This window comes from Hakea prostrata, chromosome 9 (genome assembly GCF_041222555.1).
Source record: "Hakea prostrata isolate BN-2017 chromosome 9, UWA_Hpros_2, whole genome shotgun sequence".
Taxonomy (NCBI): Eukaryota; Viridiplantae; Streptophyta; class Magnoliopsida; order Proteales; family Proteaceae; genus Hakea; species Hakea prostrata.
In genome coordinates this window covers 3,058,182-3,071,751 of record NC_142608.1, presented here as the reverse complement: position 1 = coordinate 3,071,751, position 13,570 = coordinate 3,058,182, and positions in this window count along the sequence as shown.

Here is a 13,570-nt window from a genome sequence, read left to right as displayed (position 1 = left end):
AGTACTGGATGGAGTGTGGGACTGTTCTAGGAAGGACAACTAATGTATCTCAGTGCAGAAGGACTAAAAAAGGGAAAGATCGTGGAGGCTCTCCTAAGTGGAATGATGGATGGAATAGAAAAAGCACTAGCCTACAAAATACAAGTAGAAGAAATATGGAGCAATGAAAAGGAAGTGCTTGATCTACTCTCATCACAAAACCACAGGCAATAGATTATGTCCCAATTTTGGTAAATATATTTTGTAATAGTAAAAACCCTAGTCTGAAACAATTTACCAGGACCACACTCCAACAATGGCCATTTAGTTTATTCATCAAAAAAAAAAAAACAATGGCCATTTATATAGCATATATATCCTCCATAGAGCATCAGCGAAGAATAGAAGTAATAGATGCTACTAATCTGTGTACTTGTTATCTTAAGTAATACTAAGTTTTCTTTCAGGTATAAAAAAAAATGAAGATCGAAGAAGATACCTCAAGGGGAACAGTAGAATCTGATTTTGGAGCAGGAGATTAAAGTGGTAACGTGTCACCTTTCTCCACCTACTTTAGCCAGTTGTAATTCTTTCTTCGATGAGTCTGCACCTCCTTATTTTGGTCAATCTTGTTTTGAAATACCTCAATAGTTTGCCTCATAGGAGTGGTCTCCCCTTGACCAGGTTTTTCACATGGTTCAAAAAACGGAGGGGGGCGATTAGAGTCCTCAAGTATACTTGGTTGAAGTTTCCCCAGTCAGGAAACACTTATTAAACTCCTAAGTTGTGTTGTGGTGGTGTGATAGAAAGGTCTAGAGTTGGAAATAGCAACTCTCCTCTAGGACTCTCCCCCTGGAGAGGTGTATAGTAAGGGCAAGACTTATTAAAAATGACATCCATGGAGACAATGGTTTTCCTAGAAGGAGGATGACAACTGTACCCTTTATGAGTAGCAAAATACCCTAGAAAAATGCAACGTAGGCCACGGGGAGCCAGCTTACTATAATGGGTTGTGATCCTAGCATAACAGACACATCCAAAAACCTTTGAGGGAATAATAAAAGAGAAGGTTCCTTGGAGAAGCTCATTAGGACATTTAAAACCAAGTATCTTACGAGGCATCCTATTCATAAGGTAAAATGCAATGAGTATAGCATCACTCCAATATTGGTCAAGGACATTCATAGCAATCATAAAAGAACGGGCTATCTTTAAAAGATGTCGATTCTTCCTTTTGGCAACCCCATTTTAAGCAGCAGCAGTGGTATCAACACAACTGGTCTGGTGTATTATGCCAGGGTCAGAGAGATATCGCTGAAATTCACCATCAATATACTCTGTGCCATTGTCACTGCGAAGGATCTTCACAATGGCATTGAATTGAGTTATAATCATTTTATGAAAATCACGAAAGCATTGAAAAACTTATTTTTTTGTTTAAAAAGATAAATCTATGTAGAACGAGAGTGACAATCAATAAAAGTAACAAATTACCTATGGCCAGTAATAGACACATGTTGGCAAGGGCCCCACACATCAGTTTGAATGAGTCTAAAAAGAATAGATTTTCTATTATGAAGAGAAGGTAAATAAGTAGAATGAGTCTGCTTCACAAAAATGCAGGCTTCACAAAAAAATTCATCCTTTTTACAAGAAGAAACTACATTGGGAAATACCTTCTTAAGAGTTTCTACAAGGGGTGACCTAGCCTACAGTGCCCCTATTGAAGGTTTGATATTACTGAATGGACCTAATTAGGAGATGCAGTTAGAGCAGAAGTAGATCCTCTAATTGGCTCCAACAAAAAAAGTCCATTGTCTAATTTACCACGTCCAATCTCCTTCCCCATTACCAGATCCTGGAAGACTTAGTAAGATGGGGGAAAAAATCACTTTACAATTCAAGTCATGTGTAAGACTACTAATAGAGAGCAAGTTAGTAGAGAAAGAGGGAACGTGTAAAACTTTAGACAGAGAAAGTGATGGAGAATGCTGAATGGTCCATTTTCCAGCAATGGAAGAATATGAGCCATCAGCAATTCAAACTTCATCTTTTCCGTAAGTGGGAGCATAATAATTTGTGCTCATAATAATTTGGCCTGTGGTAGTAGGTTTGATAGTGATGCCCATAATGTGTCCAACTAGTCCTCTTTCGACAATAGTCAAGTAAGCAGATTGGGACTTGATCAAATAATTTGTGCCATCAAATCTTACCTAAAGAGGATGAAGAGTGGGGTAATGTTTGGATCCAGTGGGAGCAGTAATACCATCGGTGGTTGCCAAGTTGAAAGAATTGTATGTAGTTCTTCAATCTTCACCCCCTTCAAAATAACTGAAATGTCGTAGAATGCAATAGCCAAACCACCCAAACAAATGGTAGGATTCAAAAAATGCTTATAAAGAATACCATTTTTTTCTCCTCCTTCTTCTTCTCTTTCTTCTCTATCTTTTTTTTAATATTGGAAATTACAAATAAGCCCCCGAAAAACTAGGATATTACAATAAGGTCCTTAATATGTATAATTACACATAAGTCCCTGAAACTATGTAAATTTTGCAAATAGGTCCCTTTAAAATGTAAAATTACTCATAAGTCCCTAAAACTATGCAGATCTGCAAATAGGTCCCTTAGAAAATATAAAATTATGCATGAGTCCTTGAAACTATGCTAATTTACCAATAGGACCCTAAAAGAATGCAAATTTACAAACTAAACCCCTCAATCATCGGTTTTCCTGTTTTTCCTGGCCTAGAATAAATTTGATCGATAGAAGAAGCCCCAAGTCTAATGGAACTCTACAGCGAACTCGATCGCGATCGCAGAGACTTCCGCAACGGAAACTGAGACTTAAACACCAGAAACTGAGGGAAAATCCAGAGGTAACTCACTGTTTTAAGATTAAGGTAGATGCCATGTTGAAAAGGCCGATTGTGGTAGAATGGCTTATTGTGATCAGTGTGATCTCAAGCCCTCTATTTATAATAAAGTGGAAATAATACTATTACATAAATACCCTTTACTTGGGTAACAAGAAATAGAAATTTACATGAACACAAACTCTAATAGAATTGAACTCCTAGTAGAACTCAACCAACAAGGTTGTTATCCTTCCCTTCGCATTCTCCTACCCCTCCTCATCCACAATAACCACCTTCGGATTGGGAGGTAACAGACCATCTTTTTTCCCTACAAGAACATTGGTCACAGCTGCTGGTGCATTGGACATGTTATCCAGATTATGGATGGAAGAGCAGGGATTTGTACTACTAGATTCACCCAGTGATTGTGTGCAGGGCTTCGAAATGTGACCTTCCACCAAGTCTTTTCCCACTGCAAAGTCCTCCATTAAGTTTGGAGGGAGGGGGTAACAAAGTTGATGCTCATATTTCCTCACAGTCAACCCTATATTTCAATGGTGACAAAGGTCTTTCCTCATTACTATTCAATTTACCAAATTCATCAAATGTAGGGAGAGAATACAGAATCTCCAAACTGTGGGTGGAATGAAATCTGGTGACCCCACCTTTAACAGGGTCAGTAAGAAGACCTTCAAAATCAACACAAAATTCCCCTACTTCTTCATTACACTGAGAAGAGGGGTAAGTGATCTTACCACACTTGGTACAGATTAGTTTCAGTTCCTACAGCACCTTAAGGGGGACTGTTTCAGCATTAACATTCTTATAGGAAGCTTTGTATCCCACGTTTCTATTAACATCTAACATGATTTTCACCCTAACTGCATCCTCAGGCAGCTCCAGTTTATCAGGGTTCAAATGCACTTCCACTACTCTTCCCAGGTCACCAACAACTTCTCCAACATTGTCAAGACAGAAGTTATCATATATAACACCTCTTAATTGAATCCATACGGCTATGGTGGGAAGAATGTGACCTTCCGTGTATTCAGACATGGGAATATTAGATAAGTGGAGTAGGCACTTTCCCAACCACCAGTGGGAGAGGGAGAGGATTCCATTCCTGTGTTCCTCAGAAGCACAAGCAGCTCTGAATAGGTTTAGCCCCATCACAAAAACAGACTCAACACCAAGGGGAAGCCAAAAATCTGTTAACTTTTTAGAAGTAATCACAATAAGATCTCATATGGTGTTCAGCTATGGTTTCTTGTACCTGCAATTAAAAGTTAAGGCTCGTCCTGCATCATCATATGAAGCCCCTCAGGTAAAGTTAGCTTAGTAGCATGGTATGCCCCTTAAGGGGCAGCGAGTAGTGACAGCCATATTGAAGACAAACAGATCCATTAACTCGACAGAATTTTAATAACTAAAACAAGTTCAGAACAATTTTCAGGTCAGTTTGAATTTTGATGAATTAATACAAACTAAAAACTAGAGATTTTCAGCAGTAGCAGAGATATTAGTAAATTAACTTAGGAAAAAAACCAATGAAAGCACCAATAGAAGCTGAGTTCTTTTTTCAGTTGGGTCTCTTGGGACTAAATCTAGCCTTAGCAGTAGTAGATCTCTACAATAAAGAATCAGTACTGTTCATCACAACGAAGAGCATTAGACTGTTAGGAATGCACACACAGTATAATGATACACAGCAAAAAAGCCATCAAACAGGGGAGGGGATTTAGCATCACCAGTTTCAAGCATCTGAACCAAGAGGAGTAGATCTCTGTACTAAATTAGGTGGCAGCAGATCAAACTCAACTCTTCAGTCCTGAGTTGCCTGTAGATAAGAGGTGATTTGATTTGAAATTTCATGGGAGACAGAAGAGAAAATGTGAATGCAATTCATGGTATATTGAGCAACAGGGGAGGGGATTTAGCATCACCAGTTCTAAGTCATACTTGTTATTTGTTATGAAGATTAATAATAAAATCATAAGGGTTGTGATTTATTTACCATTTTACATGGGACTTGACTTAAAGCAGAACAGGTAAAAGGCATTAATGGTCATTGGTCTAACATACTTCATTAATACATTTGATTTTTTTCATCCAACTGCAAGTTAGGGAATTGGAGAAGAAACAAGAAACCAAAATCCACCACTAGAGAGAAATGTAGCACAAGCTTAATAGTAGACTCACTCAAACCCATTTCACCAAAAAAATGCATAGACTATCAGAGTAGGTGAGTTCTGTATATTAGACCTTATAGGCCCAATTTAAATGAAGTTCTTTTGGTTTTTTGATTCAGCTACACAAATAAAAGAGAGAACAGTTACAGGGAATGTCTTGGAGTATATCCAGGACAGCAAGGGAGAAACATATGTCATCTGCTGAGCTTAATCATCCATACAAAAAACAGATTGTGAGAAGGAGCTGGAAATGTCCAATAACATGGGGACTAAAAAATATGGCCAGGCTTTCTTTGGCTGCAGTAGGAGAACTTCCAGCTGAAGAGAGTTGATCTGAACTTCAAGCAGGTGGGTGACTGTTCTTAATCATTGGACATTGTAGTGCAGCAAAAGGCCATAGAAAATGGCTGTAACCAAGTCTCCCTTCAAAATTCTACCATACATTTTTATCAAAAAACAACCATTTTGAACAAAACAAAAGGCCCAACTGCAGCCTGCAGTTTCATCTAATGACATACCTGCAACCCATTAATGGCCATTGGTCCAATTCACATGCTTCATTAACACATGATTCATTCATCCAACTGCAGGTAGAGATTTGGAGAACAAACAAGAAACTAAAATCCACCACTACAGAGAAAAATGTAGCACAGGCTTACTAGACTCACTCAAACCTATTGTACCACGAAATGGAAACACTATTAGAGTAGGAGAGTCCTCTGTACTAGACCTTATTCGTCCATAATCAATTGAAGTTTGGTTGGGTTGTTGACAAAGCTGAGAACTACCTAGAACTTATCAAAATTTACAACACAGTTGGATTTCTCATTTTGAACGATAAGATTCCTTGAATATCTCATCCGCTCTTTACAATAACAGAGCTATCAAAGTCAAGCACATTAACATAGTCACAAGGTGCCTTTCCCCTTATTCATAGCAGTTAGGGGTATGCTGCTCTATATTTAGCTTTCACAAAGCTGAAAAGAACCACCTAAAGCAAATAAAAAATTACAAGACAGTTGGGTTTCTCATTTTGAAGGACATCATTCTTTGAATATCTCATCCACTCTCTTCCAATAATAGAGATATATCAAAATTAAGCACATTGACACTGCTGTATCCTCTCTTTTAAAAAAGTGTTCACAAATGCCAACTTTTCTTTCTTACTTATCTTTCCTCTACTGTTCACACAATAGAATATATATGGTCATGAAAATTCTCAAAGTGGGACACAAACAAGTAAGACAGCATTAAGTTGATTAATACAAGGCACAAGAGAACATGGTTTAGATTGATACTAGATCAGGGGTTTGTTCAGAATTGGATCCTTCTACTGGATCAACTAAATCAGAACGATCTGAATCGTGACGATGGGTGACCTTGATAAAATTCACCAATACAGCACCCATCTTAGAAGTTAAACTTCAGCCTGGTAGGACCATTTCAAAGATACAAAGATACACAGGTCCACCAGACTTCATGGCCTTGTTTTGTGGTACTTGTATGAATTGGAACTCATTTTGAGCCACAGTGCATGTTCATCTTGGACTGATACTTTTGACAGGTGAAATGGGCAGTTGATCCTATATGCTATGAATCTTACTTGTGTCCATCGCTAGCCATGCAAAGTTGAATATACAGAGAAAGAACACTTAAAGCCTGGATGGAACCACTTATTTGGTACTTATTGTTTTAGATAAATCATTGCTACTTCATTTACCTAATTAATTTGAATTAGATACAGTTAGTAGAAAGTAGGAAATAAAGTAGCAGCAGACTCGAGTGCAGATTCTACTGCAGCAAGACACTAATCCTAATGGCTACTTCAGCACTTCCATAGGACCATTCAACTGTTCACCTTGAAGCTTAACATGTTATTACTTCATTTTAGAGTGTGAACTTTTTTTCCCCCTCCTTTTGAAGCAAAATGATATAAGACCAAGAAGAAGAGAGCAAGCACAAAGGTTAGGGGATCTATCTGTAAGGCCCTACATGCTAGAGCCAAAGCTTTTTCTTTACAAGTTGGAGATCAATAGATAAATAGGCAAGAAAGATGATAATCATCAAATGACTTGTGCAACTGAAAAAGAGTAACTGTATTATCTTAAAACCAAATCATTTAAAAACTTTTGCAAACACCAGTATACATGTTTGAAATGTACATCAAAGTTGTCACACCTTTTATAATAAAATAGGTGTGGGACAAAATGAAGTAGAAATAGGGATTACAACATCATCTAAGACAAGTGGCTTGAAGTTCTTCTCCCCCAATCAAACACATCTCTGTCAGTTAAACCCTCATTTGCCTCTGTAAAATATAAGCAGTTGCCTTTGAAGGTCGGATAATCTAACACAGAGACTCTAATAGCAATGGCTGAGCCTACAAATAGTATGTGATGGCCCAAACTTTCAACCGAAGTCCAACTTTCATTCTCTTCATCTAATTTAAATATCTCAAACCTTTTAGTAATGCGCCCTTTAGGATCCCGAAGTCTTATCACCATCAACAAGTCCCCTAGATGTTCTACCAGATAAATAGTCTTCATTTTAGATCTCTCATCACCAAAAAGTTGAAAGTCACAGCTGGTGAGCTTTTGAGTATCACCTAACTCCACATGTACAAGCTGTAGATAGCAAGTAATTGCATAGACTTCACCATTACAAAATATAATGTCCTCAAAATCATCTCCCCTTATTTGTGAAATTAAAAATAACCGTAAGCGCACGGTATTGTGTAGCTAATGGGTCGATCTCAAGGAGATATGCCACTTTAGAATTAACTTCTTAATGATAATGCGAGTGTGCAATGATTCAAATTTTGTCAAGATTCATATCCCATGTAAACTCTATAAAAGGAGAACATACTCCATCAAGGAAGAAGGTGTTTTTAGAGTTTAAGAAGCACTCTTTCTTTTCTCTTTAGTTTATTTAGGCTTTTTCTATTTTTCTTTGCTTGCTTTTGTGAGTTTCTAATTTCTAGATTGAATGTTTAGGTTTAATTTTTCTATGTAATGTAATTCAATTTCAAGTTCAAGATTCATTTTTAGTTTATTTAGGCCTTATATGCTAGAGCTAAAGCTTTTTCTTTACAAGTTGGAGATCAATAGGTAAATAGGCAAGAAAGATGATAATCATCAAATGACTTGTGCTACTGAAAAAGAGTAACTGTATTATATTAAAACCAAATCATTCAAAAACTTTTGCAAACACCAATATACATGTCTGAAATGTACATCAAAGTTGTCACACCTTTTATAATAAAATAGGCGTGGGACAAAATGAAGTAGAATTAGGGATTACAACATCATCTAAGACAAGTGGCTTGAAGTTCTTCTCCCCCAAATCAAACACACCTCTGTCAATTAAACCCTCATTTGCCTCTGTAAAATATATGCAATTCCCTTTGAAGGTAGGATAATCCAATACAGAGAGACTGACACCATTGGCTAAGCCTACAAGTAGCATGTGATGACCCAAACTTTCAACCAAAGTCCAACTGTCATTCTCTTCATCTAACTTAAATATCTCAAACCTGTTAGTAAGGTGGTCTTCAGGATCCCGAAGTCTTATCACCATCAACAAGTCTCCTAGGTGTTCTACCAGATAAATAGTCTTCACTTCAGAGCTCTCATCACCAAAAAATTCAAAGTCACAGCTGGTGAGCTTTGGAGTATTACCTAAATCTACATGTACAAGCTGTAGATAGTAAGTAATTGCATAGACTTCATCATCAAAAAATATAATATCCTCAAAATCATCTCTCTCAATCCAGCCATGACATTCATGTATGTCAGTCCACCCCTTGTCTCCCAATCGATAAAAGGATAGTGACCCTCTACCAAGCACAACCACCACACATTCACTCGATGTGGGAGGGGACAATAATATAGCCTTATGAATAAATTTTCTGTCTCCCTTTCGCTTTGGAAGTTGAATAATGATCTCACTGTTAAAAAGACTCAAGATATTGATACTTCCATCCTCCCCTTCCATTACAAACCAACCCCAGGAGGAACCACAACATCGACCACAAGTTTGTAGTAAATTTACCTTCAAAATTTTCTTATGACTGAGACTGAAAAGCTGAAGCTGCTGATGAGCACTTGTGGGATGATCAACCTTTTCTGAAGAAATAATTAAACAGGGAAGCTCAGGAAATTGATGCGGCTGTCTTTTATTAGCGTCACGAACCATTGATCTCCACGATTTAGAAACAGCACCCATGCATTGAAAGCTCACATTATCTAACCTTTGCACTATCACGTCAAAGACATCAGTTGGAAGTGCAGCCACATGATCAGCCGAGGTGTTGATTGAGTCTCGCAACAACAACCGACGCTTCTTATGGTGGGATTTGGTCGAGTGATTGGTCTCGCAGGGAAGCAGAGAAGGCATCTTTCAAGCCTTCGAGAGAATTAATGCCAAAGATTGCAAACAAACAACGTCTGAAGGATCAGTTTACCGAAAAAAGAACTCCTGAGTGTTAACCGCAAAAATTCTTCTCGATCAACTTAAAACGCTGACCTGCACAAAGCGTACGAACTGAAATCTCAACTTATACCTAACTTCATCTCGCCCTTGATAACCCCTTTATATAGGTTTTTACCTATGATAATAGAGTCCCGCTCAAATTCTAATTGAAGAGTTTGATCTGGACTCTATCAAGTGGAATTCAAATTCCTAACGGTTTTAAGAAGTTAATTGAGGGTGAAACACTGCTGGTCATGCGATTTGATTTTTTACTCGCATCATGGTCGAACCGCTCATTAGTCGAACCCATTCAGCTCCTTGGGTTGAACCGTGATCGGTACTTTAGCTGAATCATGGTCGGTTTGGTCAGATTGTCGATCATTAGCACTGAGAATCGAATGAATGCACTCGAACCGAACACAGGGAATTAACTACAAATTAAATAATAATCTAAAACTTTACACTTAGAAACCTACGGAATACGAAATCTGGAAAAAAAAAATTAAATAAATAAATTTGAATTCGATCTCTTATCATATTAGTATTTTTTAAAATTTTTAAGTAAACCTTACTTGATGAGACAGCCGACTGTTTGCTCTGATTTTTTTATTTTTATTTTTATTTTTTCTTTGAAAAAACTTTCAAATGATTCTATACTTTGTTTTTTTTTTTTACAAGAAAGACCCATGCTTTATTGATGAACGTTTTTTTAAGGGAATATAGACCCTGTATTTGTAGTACTTACATTTGAAAAAAAAAAAAAAAAAACAATTATATATGCCCCTATTTTTAAGAATTAAAAGCTATAAATGGACAGTTTTGTTGAAGCGGTAAGGAGCTTCTGTAATTGATTTTTTTTTCAAAGATAGTAAATTTAATTGATTGCAAACACAGAATCTATACATAATTTGTTTTTTTTTCTTAATATTAATTAAAGGAGAAAAAGAATTCAGATGAAAGAGTGCAATTTATAAATTCTATTCCTACATGGGTTCATTGTTGTGTATGAGTTCAGATCACCTCCCAGTTGATGGAGCATATATAGTTCTCTTGATGCTTTTCTACCACACATTTGGTGTGAGATATATATGGGACCCATTATAGATTTCACTTTTGAATTATTTTATTATTACTCGGATGTAAGTCTCACCAAATATGTGATTAAAGACGTTAAAAAAACATTATGTACTTCCTTGACAGGGAGGGTGATCACTTTTAGTATATCCTTAAATGTTGTGATAGTTTCAAATGGTCCATATATATCTAAGTCATGCAGGAGCTTGCTAATTATTCACAATATATATTGTGACTAATTAGAGAGCATTTTAATCATCGCACATTGTATTAAATAATATAAATGGTATTTTGATTCCTCCAGATTTGAAATTCAAATATACTTAATGGGGGCTAACAATGTTAGTCTGGTTGGGACCCACACGTAACATATTGCATTAAGGGAACCCAACATTAGTCTATGGTCCACTAAAGGACCCACATGTAAAAATCTCTTATTAAAATAAATGATCAAGAAGTTAAATAAGCCTCATTGTCACATTTAATGATTCGATGGTAAGACTAACAGAAAGAGAATAGGCTTTTCCCACATAATCCGGATCTTCTCTGGGGGGCACTGTGCCCCTGGAAAAAGCAGGGGGAGAGGAAGGGGAGCGCCCCGGGGGGCTGGACTCAAAATTACAGGGGAGATAAACATGTTGCGGGAAAACATTAAATGGTTTGACCATCACTGAGCAGTAGAGTACCGACTATAACAGAATTACCAAATTGGCAATTGTTTTTTCTTTTTTAGGAGGGGGTCGGGTTTTGGGGATTGTAATTGTGATGCTTGATTAGTAATCGTCTATCTATTATGTGAGAAAATGATATGTCACTCACAATATTCATTGGAAACTCTATTTACAGCATCAGACTAAGCAGCAGAAATAATTGAAAGCATTCAAATGAAACACCTAATGTGAGAAGTTCTGGTTATTCTAAATCCTGATACAGTTAACAATAGAAGGACAAGTTAGTTTTTTTATGCAATCTCTTCTATATTGAAAGTACCCAAGTTCAAACTCCACTCTGTCATCTCATACAAAGAAAGGATTTTGTGAATGACATATTGCACTTCCAGAACATTGATTCCCAAATATCATGCATAATGTGATGCTGGACGCCTACAATACAAATACAAAGATATTAAAAGAAAAATCAGATGGATTATCTTATCAATCCATAATGTTGAATTACTAAATGATGACCATTCCAGCGCAACAGAAATCAGATTAACCAAGCTAAAAGCAGAATTCAGCAAGTTAAAGCCAACAACTCCTCTGTTTTGGGGTCCCAATGCCTGAAGCCAATACAAAAGAGCCTGTAAAATAGATGTTGGTGTGATTTGGTCATGCTGAAACAAAATTGTGTTCCTATATTCCCAGATGTAGTAGCCGTTAACCAAAAAAATGAGGGGAAATAACATAGTTAAAAACCCTGTTGTTCGAATTAATTGAAGGTTCTTTTTTTCTTGTAAAAAAGGTAGCTTCTCTAAATAAAGTAATATAGTATATAGTATATCCTCTCCCTGCAGCATTGTTCTCTACTAAATGAAATGAGATTAGCAGAAAGGCATTCACAGAGAAATCAACCCTTTGATACCAATGCTGGCACCCAACTAAGAAGTCTGCAAAAAAATCAGAAAACGGTTGAATTTAACATTTTGAAGTACAAGATTTTTTCTCAACCACGATCTTCTAATAACAAAGTAATCAAAATGAAGGACATTAACATAGCAATAAGATGCCTTTCCTGCTTCAGAGCAGTTACCTACCTTCCTCTCGCCTTTCAACCCTTTTATATAGGTTTTTACCTATGATAATAGAGCCCCGGTCAAATTTCAATTGAAGAGTTTGATCTGGACTCTATCAAGTGGAACTCTGTGGTCGGGTTTCTTATCCTAATGACTTTAAGAAGTTAATTGAGGGTGAAACACTGCTGGTCTTGGGATTTGATCTTTTACTCACATCATGGTCGAACCACTCATTACTCGAACCCGTTCAGCTCCTTGGGTTGAACTGTGATTAGTACTTGGATTGAATCATGGTCGGTTCAGTCAGATAGTCGATCATTAACACTGAGAATCAAATGAATGCACTTAAACCAAACACAGGCAACTAACTACAAATCACCTTATCTAACTTTTGTACTATCAAGTTGAAGAAGACTTCTGTTGGAAGTGCAGCTATATGGTCAGTCGAACTTGTGGTTGACAACAACCTACCCTTTTTATTGTGGAATTTGGTCAAGCGAATGGTCTCACACGGAAGCAGAGAAGATGTCTTTCAAGCCCTGGAGAGAATAAATGCCAAAGATTGCAAAGAAACAACGTTTGAACTCCTGAGAATCAAATGCACTGGTTTCTTGAGAACCAAACGCTGGATAAACTAGTAATGATGTGGAAACCAAGTTTAAATAAGAAAGTATTGTTTAATACTTCTAAAGAAACTTAAACTGGGTAACTAACCAAAAATCTGAAACTTTGGACCCAAAACCTACGAGATCACGAAATCTGAAAATAGAAAGCGAATAACGGATTATTATTTTTAATGACTTTGAGAGTGATTGTATATATTTTTTAATACACAAGCACATATTTTTAGACACAAATTTTATTCTACCAATTTTTTTAAGGACAAATTAGATATAGACCCCCTAAAACTATAATCAATTATACATATTACTTTCGACACGAAATTAATTATAAATATCCTCTTACTGTTAAGTAGTAAAACTGAATGATGATAGCAACAATAAGGAGGTGTTTGTAATTGATTTCTTTTTAAAAGTAATAAATGTAATTGATTGCAAATCTAGGGACATTAAATAAGCTTTATTGTCACATTAAATTATTCAATAAACACATTGCTGGAAAACATTAAACAGATTTACTATCACATGTTACACAATTAGTAAAACCAATTCTTCTTAGTGAAAAAGTCATTAGTTCAATTTTGTTAAATGGTAATATTATATAATACCCCACCTCTAATATATAAAAATCAATCAAAAAAAAAAACA